General features: G+C 50.9%; 1 protein-coding gene across 11 annotated transcripts in view; it reads right to left on the bottom strand.

The window, feature by feature from the left end:
* The window catches only part of LOC105616444 (uncharacterized), a 157,341-nt gene that overhangs the window by 34,742 nt on the left and 99,282 nt on the right, over positions 1-23,317 (bottom strand). The gene's annotated exons all lie outside the window — the stretch shown is intronic.

The raw sequence follows: 23,317 nt of genomic DNA, 5'->3' as shown, positions 1-23,317 counted from the left end.
CCGGGGCGGGCAGGCTGGAGATGGGCTATTTCAGAAGAAAGGCAAGTTGTGAGCAGGAGAGATGATTATTTTCCTTGTGGAAGGCATGTGTGGGCAACAGGGGAGGGTTTCTTCGCGTTTATCACAAAATCCTAACAGAAGAGAGGTTATTTAACCGAGACCAGGAGAAGAAGGTGCAGATATTTTAAAATATCAAACGGAATTCCTGAAGCCCCATAATATGACACCTCCCTTGCCAGGCTTGGCTGATGGCAAAGCTGCAAGCTTAGACTCAGGGCTGGACAGATCAGATGGTTGATTAACTTGGCTTTCCGGGTCCCAGGGCAACAGGCCCCTCTCGGGACCCAGCGGTGTGGGGACCCAGCCTGGCCCCGTGCGTAGTCTGACACCACCGGCTCCCGGGCTGGGTTTGAGGTGTGATTTTTAGACAGTTTCTTAAACTTGAAGGTCAGAGGTAAGACGATGATGAACCTCCATCTCACTCTCTAGGCTTCCAAGGAGACCAGGGACTTGTAGGGACCTGAGCCCCACACCCGCCAGCTGCGGACAAATGTGATGACCCAGGAGGAAAGCTGCGGGGCATGGAGCACAAAATGAGAGAAGACCAGCCCTCCTGCCATAAGACTCAGAAAGCCCCAGACCCAGGGCTAAACAGTCCTCTGAGAGGGCAGAGATTCGCATACAAGGGCACAGAGCAGACACAGGCCTGACCACCTGCGGGACTTCCCAGGCAGTACTAGCGGTAAAGAACCCGCCTGCCAATGCAAGAGACGTCGTAAGAGACGCAGGTTCGATCCCTGGGTCGGGAAGATCCCTGGAGAAGGCAGTGGTAACCCACTCCAGTATTCTTGCCCGGAGAATCCCATGGATAGAGGAGCCTGGTGGGCCACAGCCTATAGGGTCGCAAAGAGTCAGACACGACTGAAGCAACTTATCACACAAACATGCACACACTGACTGCCCGGGGGCCTGGAGTCTGATGCAGAAACTGGACACAGCCCAACTGCACACTGCACACAAGGCTCGTGCACACACACACACACACACAGAGGCTATCAAGCCATGCCTTACACCGGAACACGAGTGAGCAAAGTTTTATCAACTTACGGAGCTGAAGGGTCAAGCCCAGAATTAGGGCAGAGATTAAGTGTGCCTATCGCCTTAGACGTTTCCGAAGAAGTGGGTGGAGTTTCTATTTACGTAGGCACAGGCGTCAGTACAAACTGCAGCACCACTGGTTTCCAGAAACACTTGGTAAACACTCCAGTCCTTCCCCCTGCCTGTTCAGAGACCCCACAGCTCTCTCACACTCTTGTAAATTCCCAGTTATGTCTGTACTATTAGATTGTCCCTAGGAGGGTGGATGCCCCTTGAAGGCATGGTCCACCCCACTCATCTTTTCACATTGTGGGATTAACGTAAAACCCTTCGGTTCCACCTTAAGAAATCCCGCTTCCCCAAACCTCCTCCACTGAGGATGGGGACGAAGATAATTCTACTGCCTTATAGGTAAGAAGATCTGGGGCTGAACGATTCTGCCACCGTCACATTCCGTGTTATTTCCAATGAGTAACGGGCAAAATTTTGCACCATAAGGTCAAGGGACTGTCGAGGAAAAAAGGAAAAAAAGGGAAGCTGGCAGTCTCACTACTGGGTATATACCCAAGGGAATCAGAATTAAAAAGGATACGTATACCCCAATCTCCATCGCAGCACAATTTACAATGTCTAGGGCATGGGAACAGGCTAAATGTCCACCAACAGATGGATAAAGAAACTGTAGTACCTGTACACAATTACTCAGCCATAAAAAGGAAAGCATTTGAGTCAGTTCTAATGAAGTGGATGAAACTAGAGCCTGTTTCACAGAGGATCTCACTTGGGTATAAGGTTGCTGCAGATGCTGCTGTTGTTGTCCGGTCACTAAGTTGTGTTTGACTCCTTGCCACCCCATGGACAGAAGCACACCAGGCTTTCTTGTCCTTCACCCTGCCCCAGGGTTTGCTCAAATTCATGTCCATTGAGTCGGTGATGTCATCCAACCATCTCATCTTCTGTCGTCCCCTTCTCCTGCCTTCAATCTTTCCCAGAATCACGGTCTTTTCCAGTGAGTCAACTCTTTGCATCAGGTGGCCAAAGTATTGGAGCTTCAGCTTTAGCATCAGTCCTTCCAATGAATATTCAGGGTTGATCTCCTTTAGGATGGACTGGTTGGATCTTGCAGTACATGACTCTCAAGAGTCTTTTCTGACACCACAGTTCAAAAGCATCAATTCCTCAGTGCTCAGCTTTCTTTATGATCCAACTCGCAGATCCATACACAACTACTGGAAAGACCATAGCTTTGACTGGATCGACCTTTGTCAACGAAGCGATGTCTCTGCTTTTTAATACACAAACTCATACCTCCTCTTTAGTTAGTTTGCTAGTCTGTCAACTGTATTTTGAATTCCTGAACCTCCTCACAGGGCAGGAAATACAGACTCACTTGAGAAGAATTCGTGTTCATCTAGAAACGGGAACAGATGACAAAAAAATACCCAAAAAACAAACAAAACCCTCCACACCATCTGTGTTTATATACATTTTTATATGTTCGCCACGATTGCATCTTTGCAAATTGCATTAAATTAGGTATCTGCTCACTGTTTTCTCTTCCCTGGTTATCCACTCTCAGCCAGTCTCCAGCTGTGAAATATGGAGGCTCGGCCTTGGAATAAAAAGGAGGACCCGGGTGGAGGCAAAGTCCGGCTTAGAACGTGGGTGGCCCAGCACAGGTGTTATCAGCTAGACCTCAGAGCCTGTAGGAGTCACTCCCCTTCCTGGAGAAAATGCAGCGAGCCTCTTGCACAGCCATTCACATCAACTGGGGCTTTCAACAAGAAGGCTCTGGTTATTCAAAGATGCCTGGAGAAGTCTCCAAAATTCCCAACTTGTGGACATTTGAGAATTCATGACCAGACGCAGACCCTCAATCTAAAGGCATGCGGTGGTGGGTGATGAAACCCTTCACCCTTTTGAGCCTCTCTGCAGAAAGCGCCAACCTGACATGGTCACAAGATGAGCAGCTTTGCCAGTGACCAGGACCACCTCCCACACCGCCATGAGTATAAGGAACTAGAGATGTACCTTATGCTAACACCACGTCAGAACCCAGACTTTTAGAAACCTCCCAAAAAGCCAGGACATTGCAATTCCATCTTTTTGGTTAAGAAAAAATGCCCCTGCAATGATTCATCTCTGCTAAAAATGGCAAAGAAACTCATGATGTTGCTGGCATTTTTTTTTCCCATCTAAAATAAATATACCATAATTCCGCATCGCTGATCACAACTGCAAGTCTGAGAGATCAACAATCAGGTTTGAGTGTTAAAATCCTTTTCCCGCCTCTTCTCTGCAGGCAGCTAAGTATAACCGAGAGCCAAGAGGGATGCAGGAAGCCAGAGAGGACCTGCGCCCGGCGGCAGCCCTGTCTGCTCTGCCGTTCGAACCCGTCCTCAGCTCCCATCCTGGGGGTGTTAATTCAGATACTGCGTGGACATCTTGTTGTGGTTGTTCAGTTGCTCAGTTGTGTCCGACTCTTTGTGACCCCATGGGCTGCAACCATCTTACCCTCTGTCTCCCCCTTCTCCTCCTGCTCTCAATCTTTCCCAGCATCAAGGTCTTTTCCAATGAGTCAGTTCTTCACATCAGATGGCCAAAGTATTGGAGTTTCAGCTTCAGCATCAGTCCTTCCAATGAATATTTAGGACCGATCTCCTTTAGGATGGGCTCGTTGGATCTCCTTGCAGTCCAAGGGACTCTCAAGAGTCTTTTCCCACACTACAGTTCAAAAGCATCAGTTCTTTGGTGCTCAGCCTTCTTTATGGTCCATAAAGGGTGTCAGATGACCTGCTGGTAGCTGGGGTTTCGTCAGAGATAGGTCAATCCAGCCTCTGCTTGTCCCACTGGCTTGTATTCCAGGCAGGTTCACAGAGCACGAACACAATTAAACACAAACACTGGAAGAACGGATAAATCATAAAGCTTCTAGGAAGGAAAGGAGGAGGATGCTCCGGGAGTGGGATGCAGGCGACGGTGACATAAAGGCGCCACGCAGGAAATGATCTTCAGCTGTTCACCTGGAGGGGAGGACTTAGGTCCACCCTGTGAGCAAAGGCAGGCCGCGGTCACCTCTGCCTGCCTTCTGGGAGTGACTGGGGTGGGCCCCAGCTCCGAGACCATGCTGGGGAGTGCGGCCACGCTGAAACGGCAAACACAAAGAACAGCTAGGCTTGCGAGAACACAACGCCTCTGAGGGCACAAGCCAGGGGAACCCTCATCTTCACAGAACTGCAGAAGCAACCTCAAGGCGAGGGCAGAAAGTCAGAGAGCCCTTGAAAAAGCAGTGCCTCCTCGTAGCACCTGCCGCTGAGCTGAGTTCACAACGTGCTGGGAAGGCCTGCGGCGGCATGATGAGTCTGTCCTCTGGCTCGCTGGGTTCTGGGAAGGCACTGATGAGGGCCTCTGGCATGACCACTCAACTTTTCACCAGGAGCGAAACGTGCTTAAAACTAACAGATAAATAAATACAGGCTTCCTGACGGCTTGCCTCCGGTGGGGCTAACCTATCCAAGGCGAGACTGGGAAGTCCCTCTGCTGCTCCGCCACCGGGGCTCAAAGTTCTCCCCTCCTCCGCCCCACCCGTCAGTGGAAAAGTACTGGCACGTCCGCGGCTGGGTTTCTTCCAGGGGTCCCTGCTGGGGCCAGGTCTGTGCCCCCTATAACAGCCCTCCTCTGTGGGGAAGCCCCAGCCCACAGAACTGAGCGCTAACTTTCCTCCCTGGCCCGACTGGTTTCACACCCTCGAACAACCCTGCCCGAATAACCAAGCAGTCGAGCGGGGCCAGGAGCCAGGAAATATGCCTTGAAAAGCAGCGAGCACTTCAGCTCCGACCGTTGGCAGCTTGGCTGGGACGCTGCCCAGCGCTGACAAGGAACACGCTGACCCAGGGGTGCGGGAGGTGGGGGTGAGGGTGGAGGAGAGGAGGAAAAGCCCCCATGCCCCGTAAAATCACAGCAGAGGGTCAAGTGCCCCAGGAACGCACGGTGATCCTGACGGAGGTGCTTCCCAGGGAGACAGAACGCTCTGGCCGGGCAGGCAGAGGGGGGCACTCCAGCTGGCTGGCCGGGCGCACCTGGGCTCGGCGGGCAGGCCGAGCTCTCCAACAGTCGCTCAGTGTTCCCCGACCTGGCAGCCCCGAGCTCCTCGCCGGCAGCGGGGAGGCTTTCTCCTCCTTGGGGGGCCACGCCCTCCCCAGGCACAGATTCCCTCCAGCCAAGAGTTTCGTCCAAGCCCCTGGGCTCTGACCACAAAAAGTGCCCTTTTCTTTGGCGGGCTCTCACCTCAGACGTGAGGTACCCCAGAGCCAAACCGCCTGCTAAAAGGACATCCCCAGAACGCTTCTTTCGAGTCAGAGGGTCTGTGGCTGTGGCCACCAACAGCATATCCATCGCCTCCATCCCCCCTCACCCACATCCTGGGGCCTCCAGAACGGCTCCCTGGGTCCCTGCTCTCTTTACGCCCCGAGAGCAGAAACCTAAAGATGCTGCTGGCTCAGGTAGGGGGCTCCTGGCCGACCCAGAGTGCGCCGGGCAGGTCTCTGCTCAGAGACAAGCTGTCCAACAGTGTTGCACGTCAGTGCCGCTGTACCCACTCCAACATTTCAGTAAAACTGCAGAAAAAAAATAATGGCAACACCCTTCCCCAGGGATTGAGAGGGACGGGGGTGGGGGGGGGGGGGGGGGGTGGAGTGGGGTGGGGAGACTTCAGCCTCCCCTTGAAACACTCCAGTGTGCGCTTGGAAACATTCTACCCACATAGTGGGAGAAAAAGACATTCTTCACAGGAGTTTAGAGGATTTTTGTTATTAAAAAAAAAATTTTTTTTTTTTTTTTGGGTCATACAGAACCTGGTTGTGAAAGGAAAAGAAACTGCCAGCCCTGTTTGACAGGCATCAGATTTATGACCGTTTTTTAAAGCCTCAAGTACGTCACGAGAATCGGCCCACCCACCGTCCTGCCCCTACTGTAAACACGCCCGGGGCCCCTTCCCGCCCTCGCCCTATCGAATTTGTGGTCCCTCTTCTGAACAGCCCTTGTTCCTCGCCTTGGCCTCCGTGGGGCTAACAGGACGCCTGGCCATATATATATATGGAGGGTACACCATGGAACACTCTGGACTCAATCTCCAAGACAAACAGGGCCGACTCACGCCTCCACCGTCTGCAGGCAGGCCGCAGATGTTAATAAACACGGTTGGGGTTTATGGTCCGCCCATCGGGTTCTCCATCCATTTTACACCCGACAAGTCAGGAGATCGTTGTGTGTGTGTGTGTGTGTGTGTGTGTTTTTTTCCCCCTCTCTCTCTTCCCTTAACATACTAACTCAGTAAACTGTTGTCAGGCTTGGCGATAAATTTATGAATTTTGGCCTCCAGATGTGGCTGGAAATAAAAGTAAACACAGGGAGTGAGCGGCTGTGTTTCAGGTTTGTGCCTGGTGAAGCTGAGTCTGCAAAAAAATACCAGGGCTGAAAGAGACTCGTTTGCCCTTTTCAATGAGACACCAGAATATCTGAAAGTTAGGGACGCTATTCAGAGCAGGAAAGGGACACCAATTTTAGAAAACTGGAAAATTGTAGGGTGAGGATTAGAGTGCAGAGATTCGTGCCCCTATTCAGTGAAAGTGAAAGTGTTAGTCCATCAGCGGTGTCCGAATCTACGCGACCCCGTGGACTATAGCCCGCCAGGCTCCTCTGTCCATGGGATTCTCCAGGCAAGAGTACTGGAGTGCGTTGCCATGCCTTTCTCCAGGGGATCTTCCCAACCCAAGGACTGAACCCAGCTCTCCTGTGCTGCAGCCGGACTCTACAGTCTGAGCCCGCAGGGAAGCCCACTCAGAGTCATTCAGACCTGAATCCCTCCCTGGGGCCAGGACACAAGCCCGTGGGAAGAAAGTCTTCAGATGAGAAAGAGCTGGAAAACAGCGCCTTTCATAAGATCTTCTTTCCTAGCACCATCTGTCCAGGAAGAGCAGAAGACAGGGGAGTGCTCAGAGAAGACACAAAGGGTCGAGCACAGCCTGGCAAGTCTGTCAGTTGCAACCAGGAACCAATAGGTTCTACTAGATTGATACAGACCGACGTTAGGTCAGAAAAAGAAAAACAAATACCGCATATTAACACATACCCGGGGAATCTAGAAAAATAGAGCGGATGAACCTATTCCCATGGCAGGAGCAGAGACACAGATGTGGGGAATGGACGTGAGAACTTGGAGGGGAGGTGGGAGGAAGGGGAGGGGGAGACGAATTGGGAGATTAGGATCGACATATATACACTCAGTTCAGTTCAGTTCAGTTGCTCAGTTGTGTCCGACTCTTTGCGACCCCATGGACTGCAGCAGGCCAGGCCCCCTCTGTCCATCACCAACTCCCAGAGTTTACCGAAACTCATGTCCATTGAGTCAGTGATGCCCTCCAGCCATCTCATCCTCTGTCGTCCCCTTCTCCTCCTGCCCTCGGTCTTTCCCAGCATCAGGGTCTTTTCAGATGAGTCAGTTCTTTGCATCAGGTGGCCAAAGTATACATACCCTATGGTGTGTAAAATAGATAGCTAGCGGGAACCTGCTTCAAGCAGGGGGAGCTCAGCTCGGTGCTCTGTGACGACCTAGATGAGGGGAATGGGGTGGGGAGACCCAAGAGAGAGGGGATCTGTGTATCCTTACAGCTGACTCAGCTTGTTGTGCAGCAGAAACTAACAGAACATTGTAAAGCAATTAGACTCCAATTTAAAAGGGGTGGGGGAGGGCACTTGAAGGCTTTTCAAATCAGAAATCCAGCCACCCTCACCAGAGTAAGGCAAAGGACAGAAAATACCATTCGCACCTGAAAAAGGCCGTGTGTTATAACTTGGCATTTCTTATGCTTTGTCTCTAGAAGAAAAGAGAGAGAAAGAGAGATGGGGCCTGAGGCATAGCATCTGAGTGAAGTGGAAGACAACATGTCTTTTTGGAGTGTGTTTGTTTTAGCAGAGTAATAAAACAAAAAAAAATTCATAAGGCAAAAGTTTTCTTGGTAACAATTCAGTAGAAATACTTGTAAAGTCATGACCAACTGCACTTTACTAAAAGATGCTCCCCTCTGGAAATAACTTGGCAAGGTGGGGACGATAGGCTGCAGTGTGTATTAACAGGGTGGGCAACAACAACCCTGTTGTTACAACCCTTCTTTGTTCCAGAGTAAAGGCCAGTAACTGACTTCCAAACATCAAGTGCCAGAATTCCATGCGCCTGAAAACGCACACAGATCCAGGAAGCCGCTTGACATTGAATCTTCAGGGAGAGGTCATTAGCAATACACTGAAAGAAATTCACTCAGATTCTCCAGCAATGGGTTCTATATCTTGCTTTCTTTTTTAACTGGGACTCTAAGATGAACCATTTTGTTTTGTTTTGTTTTGTTGCCAACAAAAGCCCATCTAGTCAGAGCTATGGTCTTTCCAGGAGTCACGCACGTATGGATGTGAGAGTTGGACTATAAAGAAAGCTGAGCACGGAAGAAGTGATGCTTTTGAACTGTGGTGTTGGAGGTGACTCGAGAATCTGTGGGCCTGCAAGGAGATCCAACCAGTCCATCCTAAAGGAAATCAGTCCTGAATATTCCTTGGAAGGTCTGATGCTGAAGCCGAAGCCCCAATACTTTGGCCACCTGATGCAAAGAACTGACTCATTGGAAAAGACCATTATGTTGGGAAAGATTGAAGGCAGGAGGAGAAAGGGATGACAGGATGAGATGGTTGGATGGCATCACTGACTCAATGGACATGAGTTTGAGTAGACTCCAGGAGTTGGGGATGGACAGGGAGGCCTGGCATGTCGCAGTCCTTGGAGTCCCAAAGAGTCGGACACGACTGAGCAACTGAACTGAAGATGAACATTAAAGAATTTTTTCTCTGGATAAGAAATCACAGGACCATCAAATTATATCCTCAGGAAGACTCATGAAGGCTTTATTATTATCAATTCTTTGCTGCCATACTTCAAGGTAATCAGGGGCTAAAGGCATGGAGCTAGTTGGCTCAGCTTACAGACCTCTGTGTACATGCTCAGTCGCCTCAGCCATGTCTGACTCTTTCTGACCCCATGGACTGTAGCCCACCAGGCTCCTCGGCCCCTTGGATTCTCCACACAAGAATCCTGGAGTGGGTTGCCATTTCCTCCTCCAGGGCATCTTCCAGACCCAGGGATCAAACCTGCGTCTCCTGTGTCTTGTGACTGCAGGCAATTCTTTACTGCTGAGCCACCAGGGAGGACCTTAGAGACCTGAAGGAGCTTTATTTAGCCTGATGTGTGCTTTAACCTTTAAAAAAAAAAAATTAAGTGATAAGATGTAATGATGGGAGATTTTTTTTAGGTTTTGCATAAACATTTGGATTTTTGGATGTTCTTGAAAAGTGAGATGATCCGTCTTCCTCACACCCATATTCCTACACAGGAACAGGTAGTCAGAGTTGGAAAGCTGTCTCTTTCAGGCAGGGCATGGGCTCCCCCGTGTACTGCAATCCACAGCACACCAAAGCACAAGCCGTCATCATTTGAGTTAACCTCCTGGACCCTGTAGGCAACTGAATTCATAAGTCCTGGTAAAAAATCATCTCCACTATGCAGTTTTTATTTAATCTTTCTTGTGTGAATGTCAACAACGGATGTTGATCCACTAAGCCCTTCGACATACATGTGAGTAACGAGGCTTGGTAAAAAGACACTCAAAAATAAGGGAGGACTTAACACCAGCTAAGTGTCACTTATAGATTCCCCACTGCAAGCCAGCAGACCTTTCAGTGCTGTGACGCTCCAGCGTTCTTAACCACGAAACGACTTGCGCAAATGCGTTAAGATATTTATAGTGAAAGTGAAAGTTACTCAGTCGTGTCTGACTCTTTGCGATCCCATGGACTATACAGTCCATGGAATTTTCCAGGCCAGAATACTGAAGTGGGTAGTCTTTCCCTTCTCCAGGGGATCTTCCCAACCCAGGGATTGAACTCAGGTCTCACGCATTGCAGGCGGATTCTTTATCATCTGAGCCAACAGGGAGGCCCAAGAATACTGGAGTGGGTAGCCTATCCCTTCTCCAGCAGATCTTCCGGACCCAGGAATCAAACCAGGGTCTCCTGTGTCACAGGCAGATTCTTTACCAGCTGAATTATCAGGGAAGCCCAGTCAGGAAGCTGCTGCTTACTTGACAGCAGCATGAAAGGACCCAAGAAAGCATCCAACAGAGATAAGGCGTCTCTCTCTCCTCGCAGATGTAAGTTACTGTCATATACAGACTGCAGCATTAATGTATTTTGGAGGGACCTAATATCCAGCAAGTGTGCATTTGTGTAAGGACAGAGGAACCAGTTTGAAGGAGCTCCCACTGGCAAATCAGGGACATTTTGGTAATTAAAGAAAGTAGTAAACCATTGAATAATTAAAGAATTCAGGAATTGGTGAGTTCAGTGAATTCAGTTCAGGTCAGTCGCTCAGTCGTGTCCGACTCTTTGCGACCCCATGAATCGCAGCACGCCAGGCCTCCCTGTCCATCACCAACTCCCGGGATTCACTCAAACCCATGTACATCGTGTCGGTGATGCCATCCAGCCATCTCATCCTCTGTCGTCCCCTTCTCCTCCTGCCCTCAATCTTTCCCAGCATCAGGGTCTTTTCCAATGAGTCAGCTCTTCACATCAGGTGGCCAAAGTACTGAAGTTTCAGCTTCAACATCAGTCCTTCCAATGAACACCCAGGACTGATCTCCTTTGGATGGACTGGTTGGATCTCCTTGCAGTGCAAGGGACTCTCAAGAGTCTTCTCTAACACCACAGTTCAAAAGCATCCATTTTTCGGAGCTCAGCTTTCTTTATAGTCCAACTCTCACATCCATACATGACCACTGGAAAACCATAGCCTTGACTAGACGGACCTTTGTTGGCAAAGTAATGTCTCTGCTTTTTAATATGCTGTTTAGGTTGGTCATAAGTTTCCTTCCAAGAAGTAAGCGTCTTTTAATTTCATGGCTGCAATCACCGTCTGCAGTGATTTTGGAGCCCAGAAAAATAAAGCCAGCCACTGTTTCCCCATCTATTTGCAGTGAATGGACAGGTATACAAGTGGCGAGGAAGGAGGCCTCTCGCCAGCAGTAGAGCACCAGGAACCGAATGATGAACGCTGAGCCAGCACTAGAGGGGCAAGGTCACTGGCAACCATCATGGCAAAGGCAGGCTCAGGCAAGAATCACCACCGGATGCGAATCCTAGTAGGAATTTCACTGAGGATCTTTGCATGGCCTGAAAGTCTCCCTTGCAGACTGTTCACTTATTGCGAAGGAGAAGGAACACAGCAATCACACAAGGGAGAACTCAGACAATACCTTACATGAGCCATCAACATTTGTATCACCAGTCGGGACCGGGTGGATGCTGGGTACCTCCAGATATGACACGATGAGAAAGATACCGCAGCTCCAAGCCAGGACTCCAGCCCGGAGAACATAACCCCCATCCAATCACGAGGAAACTTCAGACCCAACATGAGGACTTCTCCATCAAACAGTGAGGGAGGAGGGAATGGCATCCCTTAAAAGTGTCAATGTCAATCATAACACAGTCCCTTAATGACTGCAGAGTGCGGTGTACACCCAAGAAGTGCCAAGGAGTAAAACAGAGCATTTGGTTTCGAAAAGCCTGCATTACAGGTAAACATTAAGTCATAGTAAGCAGCTAAATGAATACCAACAGGTAAAGAGATAATGATTTTACCCTAAAACTTTAATTTATAAATGATTTTACCCTGATGAGAAATGAGGATACCCACTGCAGAGCAACATCTGCGGCCAAGAGGCCACTGGCCTTCACAGGTAATAAACTTGAGGAGGTGGACACTGAAAAGGACACGAAGAGCTGACGTGAAGAAATCTCAGGGTCAAGAATGCAAGTTTGGGAGTCACTTTTATTAACACGAAGAGTGTGTTGAAAACCACGGCAGTGGGTTGGAATTTATAGAGACCAAGGGCTGAAGCTCATCCATGAACAGAAGGCAGGATGAGAGGGCATCTGTGGGCCGTCAGCGTGCAGCAGTCAGGAGCGGACACAGGGGCTCGAAAGCACGAAGAGACAAGCAGATCTGAAGTGGTTTGGAGCCGCCCACACAGAAGACGGACGGAAGCTGGAGCTGGATTCCAAGCTGGAAGGATGGGTGCGCAGTTAAAATCAGACACAGAGTTCATAGTAATCCCGAACCGCTCTGTGTAAGCAAAGGGGCAATGCAGCGGCCACGCCTGAGAGAAGCATCAGGCTCAGAAAGGGCTTTCTCCGTGGCCGTAGAGCGGGTCAGAGACAGAATCAGAGAGAAAAGAGGGAGTGACCATTTATGTCCATTTTCTCAATTGCAATAATGATCCTCTGGGCTCTCAGCTCTGGAGAAAACAATAATCTAGGGCGAGAAGAAAGCCTTGGGAGGAACAGACGGGGAGAAGGCTGCAGCTTCAGTGTCAAGAAGGGACCAAGGACTTCCTCGGTGGTCCAGCGGTCAAGAGTTCACCTGCCAACGCGGGGAACACGGGCTCAACCTCGGGTCCAGGACAGCTGGTCCCGTGGGCCACAGCTACTGGGCCTGCGTCCTGGAGCAACAAAGAGAGCCCCTCTCACAGCCAGAGAAAGCCAGCTCGCGGCAACAAAGACCTGGGAGGGCCGAAAACACAACCAAGTGAAAGAAACAAGCCCAGCCTTAAGAGAGAAAGAACCGAATGGGGCAAGTTAAGGATGACCCGTGAACAAACCTGACAGGCTGTGCTTCTGAGCACACTCCCCTACACTTGTGATCTGGGGAAGGAAGGGGTTACGTGGGACGTGGGAAGATGAGCGCAGACCTGGGGGTGGGGGGAGGCAGGAAGAGCTGGTGGACAATGGAGAAGGAGGAGGCGGAGGCCAGGAGACGGCCCGAGACAGGTATCTGCATCCTGGTGGGAGCCCTCTCTCCTGTCTCCATCCCATTCTCTCCCCGAGGAGCATTCACCTGGCTTGGGGAGAATCCATGGTAACAGGAAGCCCGAAGAAATGACTGAAATGCGAGGAGGGCACCGCGCCGCACGGGGCCACACTTCTGTTTTCGGGGAAACTGGATCCTACAGCAACAAAGGCGAGGTGACAAGCGGGCCTCTGCTGACGGTTCCAACAACCGGATACAACCTTTGTGGGGCAACCATGCTGGCTGTGGCCGCGGCCAGGCAGCAGGTGGGGATCAACTGCGCCTGGATTTCCAGGGTCCCGCTAGGGAGCTCCGGCAACCCTGAGCCCCGTGCCAGGATCATCCTCTCCCCCCGCCAGCTCTTCCCACCCCTGGCCTGCTCTCACAGTCCCCTTGACATCTGGCAAACGGCAAGGGACCCAAGTTCACGCAGCTCTTGGGTGCTTGCTCTGTGTCCTTTGCCCATCCACACCTGTGGCTCTGTAACTCTGAGATTATATAGACAGGGCTAGGGACTGAACACCGTATCCTCCCCACAAATTCACACGTGGAAACTCCAATCCCCAGTCTGATGGTGTCTGGAGGTGGGGTCCTTTGGGAGGTAGTTATTCCACGAGGGTGGAGCCCTAATGATGGCAGTGTGTGTGTGCGTGTGTGCGTGTGTGTGTGCGCGCCAAGTCATGTCCAACTCTTTGTGACCCCATGGACTGTGGCCCACCAGGCTCCCCTGTCCATGGACGTTTCCAGGCAAGGACACTGGAGTGGGCTGCCATTTCCTCCTCCAGGGCATCTTCCTGACCCAGGGGTGGAGCCTGTGCCTCTTGCATCTCCTACGGTGGCAGGCGGGTTCATTACCACTGTGCCACCTGGGAAGCACCATAACAGGACAGGGGCCCTTATAAAAAGAGACAAGAATTACTTACCAAAAACTGGTCTATAAATCCAGGGTAAAATAAAGGCCTTCCTACCTTCCGGACAGGAATTTGCTTCTCCCTCCCCCTCGCTCTCCCCCTCTGTCCCTCCTTCTCTCCCCCTAAGTCCACAACGAGAAGACATCTGTCTGTAAACCGAGACCCTGGCCACGCTGGCACTCTGCTCTTGGACTTCTCAGCCTCCAGAACCCTGAGAAGTGGACGTTTGTCATCGAAGCCCCTGGTCTGTGATAAACTTTTGTTAGAGCAGCCAGAGTGTACCGAGACAAAAGGCCGAGGCTTCAGATGAACACAGGATGGAGCTGGGGACGCCTACTCCGCCACAGACAAGACTGAAAGCAGCCCAGAATGTGCCCTGCCCTACGCCGGGCACACACGCGGATCTCCATGCCACAAAACGTACCCACCCCTGGCGGCATTACCAACACAAACAAAAACACACTCTCACCCCCTCCTCCAGCTCCGACCCGAAGGACACTTTCTGCCTTGATTTATTGGAGCCTGCAGTGGGCGGTGTTTGAGGGCCAGCATCACAGGACCCCACGTGGGGCCCACTGGAGCATCTCCCCAAAGTGAAGGGACCCCGAGACCCACGGGGACCCACTGGCAGGCTTCCATGTCTCTGGAATCCTGAAGATTCTGCTCTTTTATTTTTTTTAACCCTTGGGAAATGGTAGGAGATGGCTGCTGTCACCCTGGTGCCTCTGCGCCCAAGCCCGTCCTCTGGTCCTTTGCCCTGACCCCTCCCCAGCTCCCCTCCCGGCCAGATCCAGAAGTGTCTGGGATGAGCGCAGAGGAAATACCGCGGCGGCCACAGGCACCCACAGCCTGCTCGCGCCCCGGTGGTCCTCGCCGATGCGGTCACGGCTCACGGCCAGGCGGCCCTTACACGCGGGTCCTGCCAACCACAGACGCCTTCAAACAGGGCCCGTGAAAGGGCACTTCAGCTCCAGGCCCCCTCCTACCGACATCCTGGGAGACACAGTCCGCAAGGAAAATATTTTCTTAAAGTGACTCCCTGGTTTTGGAGGGATTACCTGCCATAGGGGAATTACTAATTTTTTCTTTTCTTTTTCTTTTTTTTTAAGAAAAGCATTGAGCACCCCTGGAAGAGCAGCCCTCAGAGAAAAGGGAAAAGAAATGTCACCCTCCTCTCTCTCCAGACCCGCCTGAATTTGAGGTTTGGCTCCAACACGCAGGCGGGGCTGGCCAAGAGAAAGGTGTGGTGCAGGCAAGGCCGTGTCCAGGAGTCCAGCAGCCGCCAACTTGAATCCCAACCCGAACCTCACCTAACTCGGAACGCTGTGACCCACTTCATCTCACTGGGCCTGGTGGCACCGTCCGGGGAGACTCAGGACTCCTGACTCCACTGGGGAGCAGAGAGGTTAGCTCAAATGTATAAAGGGCTTTGAAGATGAAAAGGGCCTGTGCCTAAAGGAGGCTGCTATTAGTATAACTACCTGTGAAAAAAGAGAAAAAGATTTCCACTGGGGTCTAACAACCAGCTCCCGGCATCTGCAGCGCCCGAGTTACAGGAAACCCATCCTCATTAGGCAGTAACTCTCAGCTGCTTCTATTTATATGCAAGGCATGGAGACAGTGTTCCCCTAAGCTTGAGATGGGGAACAACAAGGGGATACCTGGGTCTGTTTTAGGTGATAGGCAGACATCACAAAAGAACATAAACTCACAGCAGGAGGGGGACACTCTCTTTACCTTCTTATGTCTATTTCTGGTAGTTAAAAAGAAATTATTATTTTTTGCCACGCTGTAGGGTATGTGGGATCTTAGTTCCCCAACCACAGATGGAACCCATGCCCCCTGCATTCCAAGCACAGTTTTTTAATTTATTTTAATTGGAGGCTAAGTACTTTACAGTGTGTGGTGGTTTTGGCCATACATTGACATGAATCAGCCACGGGTGTACACGTGTCCCTCATCCTGAACCCCCTCCCCTCTCCCTCCCCAGCCCATCCCTCTGGGTCGTCCCGGTGCCCTGGCTTTGAGCGCCTTGTCTCATGCTTCAAACTTGGACTGGCGATCCATTTCACATATGGTAATATACATGTTTCAATGCCATTCTCTCAAATCACCCCACCCTCTCCCTCTCCCACAGAGTCCAAAAGTCTGTTCTTTACATCTGTGTCTCTTTTGCTCTCTCGCATACAGGGTCATCGTTACCATCTTTCCAAATTCCATATATATGCATTAATATACTGTACTGGTGCTTTTTTTCTGACTTACTTCACTCTGTATAATAGGCTCCAGTTCCATCCACCTCATTAGAACTGATTCAAATGCATTCTTTTTAATGGCTGAGTAATACTCCGTCACATGTGTGCACCACCGCTTTCTTACCCACCCGTCTGCCGGTGGACATCTAGGTTGCTTCCATGCCCTGGCTATCGTAAACCGTGCTGCCGTGAGGGCTGGCGTGCACGTGTCTCTTTCGACTCTGGCTTCCTCGGTGGAGAGTGCAGAGTCTTAATCACTGGACCTCCAGGGACGTCTTCTACCTTCTCTCTCTTTTTCTCCTTGTTTTAAAAAAATATTTATTTACTCATTCAGCTGGGCCAGGTCTGAGTTATGGCCACATGGGCTGTTTCCTTGCAGCACGTGGACTCTCTAGCTATGGCTCCCTGGCTTAGTTGCCTTGGGGCATGTAGGATCTCAGCTCCTCGATCGGGGATCTAACCTGCATCCCCTGCAAAGGGGATTCTTAACCATGGGAGCATGGGGGAGGTCCCTGCATCCCCTTTTAACCAAACTGATTACCTGAAAGGAGAAGAGCTCCGCCCGTGCTTCTTCGGATGTCTGTGACACTTCCCTTTGTCATAAAGAGAGAGATAACCTCCGAACCAGAGGCTTGGCAGACAAGAGCATCTACCTGGAATCTATAAACACGGTTTCGATTTCAATGTGCCCATTATTTTCATATTTACTTTGGATGTATGGGAAGGGATCCTGGTTCACTCAATTTCGTTTAAAAATAATGTTTCCTTAAGCCAGATTCTCTCAACCTCAGCCCTCCTGGCATCTCGGGTGGGATGGCTCCGCAGTGGGGCCTGTTCTGTGCCTCCGCGGATGCTGAGCGGCACGTCTGGCCTCATCTGCCCGCTCAACGCCGGGAGCGCCTGGCCCCACCCGGCCCCGCCCCTCCCCCAGCAAGTAGGACAGACAGAAATGCCTCAAGACACGGCTCAGTGTCCCCGGGGGACAACTCCCTCCTCCACTGACAGCCACTGCTTTTATTTATTTTTTTTAAGTTATAAATGATTTTATAGGTGATTGTCAAAGGGGAAAGGGCGGTGGGAAGAGGGATAAATCAGGAGCTTGGGATCAACATACACGCACCGTGCAGCGCTGTGCTTGCGCTCGGTCGTGTCTGTCTTGCGACCCCACGGGCGGCAGCCGTCAGGCGCCTCTGTCCATGGGGACTCTCCAGGTGAGAGTACTGCAGCGGGCTGCCATGCCCTCCTTAAATGCACGCTACTATGTATAGAATCGATAACCAGCAAGGGTCTACTGCAGTGCACGAGGAGCCATACTCAATATTATGTAATAAACTATAAAGGAAAAGAATCTGAAAATGTGTGTAAATACATCATATATATATATACACACACACACACATGCACACACATATATCTAGCTGAATTGCTGTGCTGTATACCTAAAACTTACATGATATTGTAAACCAACTACACTTACACAAATTTTTTTTAAAAAAAAGAGAACCACTGCTTTTAACCTTGTTTTATGCCCCTGGATATGTTCCAGTATCTTCTGGTTAATCGTCTATGGGAACTTGAGTTGAATTTGTATCCTACTGGTGTGAAAATTGTATAAATTGTTTAAATTTGTGTCTTAACTGGGTGAAAATTGTATAAATCTTAATTATGTTGAATTGGTTCATGGTGCTTTTCAGGTCTACTATACGCTTCTACTTTTGTATATTCAATTAATTCTTGAGAATACGATATCAAAATGCCAACTAAAGAAATCTCAATTTATCTACTTAAAAATAATTTTAATACATGGTAGAACTATATATAACTTTGCGTTTTCCAAGTCTCCTGTAAATGTGTTATCATACTTTCATAATTTAAGACATAAAAAAGAGAACCGTTGCTTTTACATGGTCGGTTAAAAAAATAATAATAGAATTAAATAGTAAGGGTTGGACTAAAACGGCTCCAGGTTGGGAAACCTGTAACAGCAGCAGTCCTTCTGGGCCACGTCTGCTTCAGCAACAGAACCACGGTCTAAGGCCCGAGGGCAGGCAGGCTGTGGACCCAACAGCATCATTCCCAAAGACTCCCATACAGCAGAGGCCTCATTCGTGCTGACAGACGGACGAAAGTTCCACCCATTTCTGAAAGTCACAGGCAAGAGTGCTTAGAAACCATGTCCATTCCAGGCTTTCCCCGGGGGTGGGGGTGGGGGGGTCACGCCCCGCTTATTAGATCTCCAGACTCCACAGACACCTACTTGTCAAGACTGCCCAGAAGCCAGAGCCAGGAGACGGGGGCAGTCATTGGGAACCACGGGCCAAGCCACTCAGAAATGTTCTGAGGACCCAGAAGGACTTCACGAGGTCTCCCAGGTCTTTCTTCCAACAGAGCAATGGATCTCCAGGGAGCAGGACCCCGTGATGCCTCCCAGGGCAGAGTCCCTCTGCCACAGAAAGGGACCCCTTTCAGCACTAACTGGCTCCCACACGGCACTGGGCAGGGCACTTTGCAGGTTAAAGAAAGTGTCACTCCCCTCACACCCAAACTATGAAGCAAAGGCTTATTAACGGGCTGCTTTCAATGTTCAAAACTCAGCAGCTGCGGTGCTATGTAAATGAAATCATGAAAACCTGCGCTGGCAGCCGCCCAGCGGGTAGGAGGAAAGCTTGCTCCATCACCACCTCCAGCCCAGCGCCCACCACGCGCCGGCAGTGAGCCGTGGTCAGGTCCCCTCGGCACCACCACTGGCTTTCCAAGAGATCTCTTCCTTCCATCTCTCTTTCCTATCAAGCGTGTTCATTCCTCACCTCCTTCTCCCGAGATCACAAGGAAGCTAAGTGGCCAAACTTCCTGGTTCATGCAGAGTTGAAACTGTCAATTAAATAGACACCAGATCAAAAAAAAAAAAAAAAGTCTTCATGTTGAAGACTTGCTGTCAGCTCTGCCAGAAAAACTTCTCCATCTCACAAGCCTAGCACCGGGCATCTCAAATAAAGTCCAAATTACAAAAGGGGCTACTGTGGACCACCTGCAGAAAGGAGGTAAGAGAAACAAGGACGGAGCGTTCTCAAAGCACTCAAGCCCTGTCTCCTGAGATAATAAACCAAAGTAGGATTGTGCGTGAGTGCTGTCCCATCCGACTCTTTGCGACTCCATGGACTATAGCCACCAGGTTCCTCTGTCCATGGGATTTCCCAGGGAAGAGTACTGGAGTGCTCAGCCATTCCCTTCTCCAGGGGATCTTCCCAACCTGGGGGTTGAACCTGCGTCTCCTGCATTGCAGGCAGTTTCTTAACCGTGGGAGCCACCAGGGAAGTCCAATTATAGACTCCGAACAAAGCCCAAATAGGCCACACATGTCCCCAAGAGAATCAACTGCCCTAGTGGCAGGCTTACAGCAGGATGGGACGAAGCAGGTTCCATAATCTGATTAAAGTTGCCTGTCGGCAGTTTTACGCTCCCCTGCTTATCCTAACATAAAAAATAACTTCTTTCCTGGAGTCTCACACGGGTAAGCCCAGTGACACGAGAAAGATGCGAACTGGAGAGCTGTCTTTTGTGCCAGATGTTGTTGTTATTTAGTTCCTCAATCGTGTCTGACTCCTTTGTGACCCCATGGACTGTGGCCCACCAGGTTCCTCTGCCCGTGGGATTCTCCAGGCAAGAATCCTGGCGTGGGTTGTCATTTCCTTCTCCAGGGGATTTTCCTGACCCAGGGATCAAACCCGAGTCTCCCGCCCTGCAGGCGGGTTCTTTACCACCGTGCCACCAGGGCTGGGGACAACGCAGGTGTTCATCAGCAGAAGAATGGACTGCTAAGGAGCACTGTGTGAGGTACATGTGGAACCTAGAGAAATGGTACAGACACTGAGATATGAACACCAAGGGAGAAAAGCATGAATTGGGAGGTTGGGTTTGACATATACACACCACTGATACTATGTATAAAATAGGTAACTAATGAAAACCTACTGTGTAGCCTAGGGAGTTCTACTCCATGCTCTGTGATGACCTAAATGGGGCCTGGGTGCCTTCTCTCTAGTTACTGAGCTGTGTCCGACTCTTTGTGAGCCCACGGACTATAGCCCATCAAGCTTCTCTGTCCACGGAATTCTCCAGGCAAGAATACTGGAGTGGGTAGCCATTCCCTTCTGTAGGGGATCTTTCTGGGTCTCCTGGATTGCAGGCAGATTCTTTACTGTCTGAACCACCAGGGAAGCCCCCACCTAAATGGGAAGGAAATCCTAAAAAGAGGGGATCTTGTATCTGCATGGCAGGTTCACTTTGCAGTACAGCGGAAACTTAACGTTGTAAAGCAACCATACTCCAATACAAATTAATAATAATAAAAAGAGTGTCACAGGCCCTCTGCTCCTGCCTGGACCAGGAGCTCCCAAACTTTCTCTGTTGAAGACCAGATGGTATGCAGTCTCGGAGGGCCGGGGGGGTGGGGGTCTCAGTCACAACCACTCAATGAGGTTGGAAACAGCCATAGAGCACACAAAATGAATGGGCGGGGCTGAGTCCCAATAAAACTATTCACAAAACAAGAGGCAGCCAGCTTTGGCCCAAGAGCCACTGTCTGCTGACCACCAGCCTAGAACATTCTTCCCCCAGATACCTGCTGCTGCTGCTGCTGCTAAGTCGCTTCAGCCCTATCTGACTCTGTGACCCATGGACTGTAGCCCACCAGGCTCCTCTGTCCATGGGATTCTCCAGGCAAGAATACTGGAGTGGGTTGCCATTTCCTCCTCCAGGGGATCTTCCTGACCTGGGGATCGAACCCGCGTCTCCCTGTCTCCTGCGATGAGAGGTGGATTCTTTACCGCTAGTGCTACCTGCCTGGTGTCTATTCAAACATTACCTCCAAAGAAAACCTCTCCTGTCTACCCAATCACTCCATCCCTTGCTCACTCTCTCTCTTTTCTCCTCGAATTTATCACTCCCGGGTCTATTTGTATCTCTGCGTATAACCTGCTTTCCCTCCAGTGATGGAGAGCAAAGATTCTTTTCCGCTGTGTTCACAACTAGCCCGTGGCATTTAGTAGGCGCCCACTGAATATCTGTGGGGTGAGTGACTGGCCGCTGGCTCATCCATCTCTGCATGTCACCCAACAATGCATGTGGCTCATACTTCAGGGCAGGAGAAGACTGAAAGGGCAGCCAGGTTATCAGACAACCTCCGCACCCCAGGGAGGCTGCGTGCAAAACCACCCTACCCAGATCTCTTCCCCCTCTCCTCCTTCTTCCAGAATCTCCAGAGAAACCAGATAGTGAAAAGCTTCTTGGTACCAATCCCAGGTCACTGCTTTGAACCACTGCAGAGAAGGCCCCAAGAGCCTACAGCATGTTCTCTTAGAATCTGCCAAACCTTCAGAGCATTCCACAGAGGATGTTAAGAGCGAGAAGAGGGGGAAAAGCAACTCCCAGAGCCCACCCTACAGCCCCCAAGCCTAACCCTAACCCCAAGTCCCCTTTGGGAGGCTGAGCAAATACACTGTTCTCTGTAGGAAATTAAATCAGCCTTGACCCATCTAGTTATTGTGGGTCCTTGCTTCCTGAACTCCAAACCGGTTTCTCAGTGCTGACATAGTGAAACCTGCCTTCCTAAACCCCCGGGCTTCTCAAGAAGCCCCAAATCTCCACTGTGGCAGAGCCCACAAGGCTTTGCAGAGTGGATCACAATCGCAGCCCTCCCCCACCCCTCGTGATTCAAACCCCAGCTAATCTCCACTGACACGTTGAGGATGGGAGGCTCTGCTTCTCCCTGGGGCGGCGGGGAGGCCAGACAGGACTGTCAGCTGCAAAACAACATAACCCCACCAAACGCACGAAGGACCCGAGCTGAGCTCTTCCCTCCAGTGCAGTCTGATGGCTGGCTGACCCTTCCCCCGTGCCGGCCAGCCTCTGCCTCCTGCTCCCCGGGACCCATCCTGAAGGAGCTCCTGGCAGCCCCCAGGCTCCGGATGGCTCAGTCTCAATGGAAGTCTGTGGCCGCACTTTCTGTCCAACCGGTTCTGCCCTTTATTTCTGTTTCAGGGAAGGATTATCGCCATGGTGATGTCCAGGTGACAGGGACCAGAGGGGGAAGAAACCCACCTGTACTCAAGCCTTAATCCCTGACAGCAGTTTGGAAAGCAGCAAGCTTGGAAAATGAGAGACCCAGCCAGGGTTTGGTACCCAAGACAGGATAAACTAGAAAACAGCTGAGCCGTGGCCTGGAAGGAAACCCCGCCCCCTGCTTCCCACATTCTAGACGCTCTGCAAACTGCCCCCCACAGGGAGCCTGGCTCCACGAGACGCTCTCGTTTTCAGAAGGAGCGTGGCAGAAAGGAAACAGAAAGCAAAGTCTGAGATGAGGGGGAAGAAAGCCAGTGCTTCAGAGAACGTTCCACGAGCCAAGGACAACCACGGCGTGTGGGAGCCGGTCATTTCCGTGATGGCTGTGCCCACCGGGTGCCCCCTTCTCTGCCCCTCTGCCCTCCAGGGGGCGAGACAAACAACTCACAACCCTGCCCCTAGTTGTGAGCTCAGCATCCCAGCCACAAACACCCTCTTGCTGCTTCTGAGGAACTGCAGGCCCCCAAGAACAAGAGGAGATTGGTGGGGTGGCGGGATTGCCTGGAAATTCCTACCAACTCGGCTGGGATGGGGGCTTCCCTGGTGGCTCAGACAGTAAAGAATCTGCCTGCAGTGCGGGAGACTCAGGTTCAATCCCTGGGTGGGGAAGATCCTCAGGAGAAGGGAATGGTTTCCCCATTTCGGTATTCTTGCTAGAGAATTCCATGGACAGAGGAGCCTGGTGGGCTACAGTCCACAAGATTGCAAAGAGTCAGACACGACTGAGAGATTCACACACACACACACACACACACACACACACACACGCACGCACGCACGCACGCACAGGCTGGGATGGACCACCACAGGCGCCCATGTGGGCTACCAGCACATACGCAGGAGAGAGCTGGACTCAACGAGTTTCTAAATATGAAGTTGTAAGGTCAAATTATTGCTTTTTGGAAGCTTTGCTTTGGTTTAAATACATAGCGTGTACTAGTGAGGCCTGCAAACCAGTGAGCCAGCAAGTATCATGGATGAGT

Source organism: Ovis aries, chromosome 11 (genome assembly GCF_016772045.2).
Source record: "Ovis aries strain OAR_USU_Benz2616 breed Rambouillet chromosome 11, ARS-UI_Ramb_v3.0, whole genome shotgun sequence".
NCBI lineage: Eukaryota > Metazoa > Chordata > Mammalia > Artiodactyla > Bovidae > Ovis > Ovis aries.
Note: the sequence above shows the minus strand (reverse complement) of the source record. Positions and strands in the feature narration are given on the sequence as shown.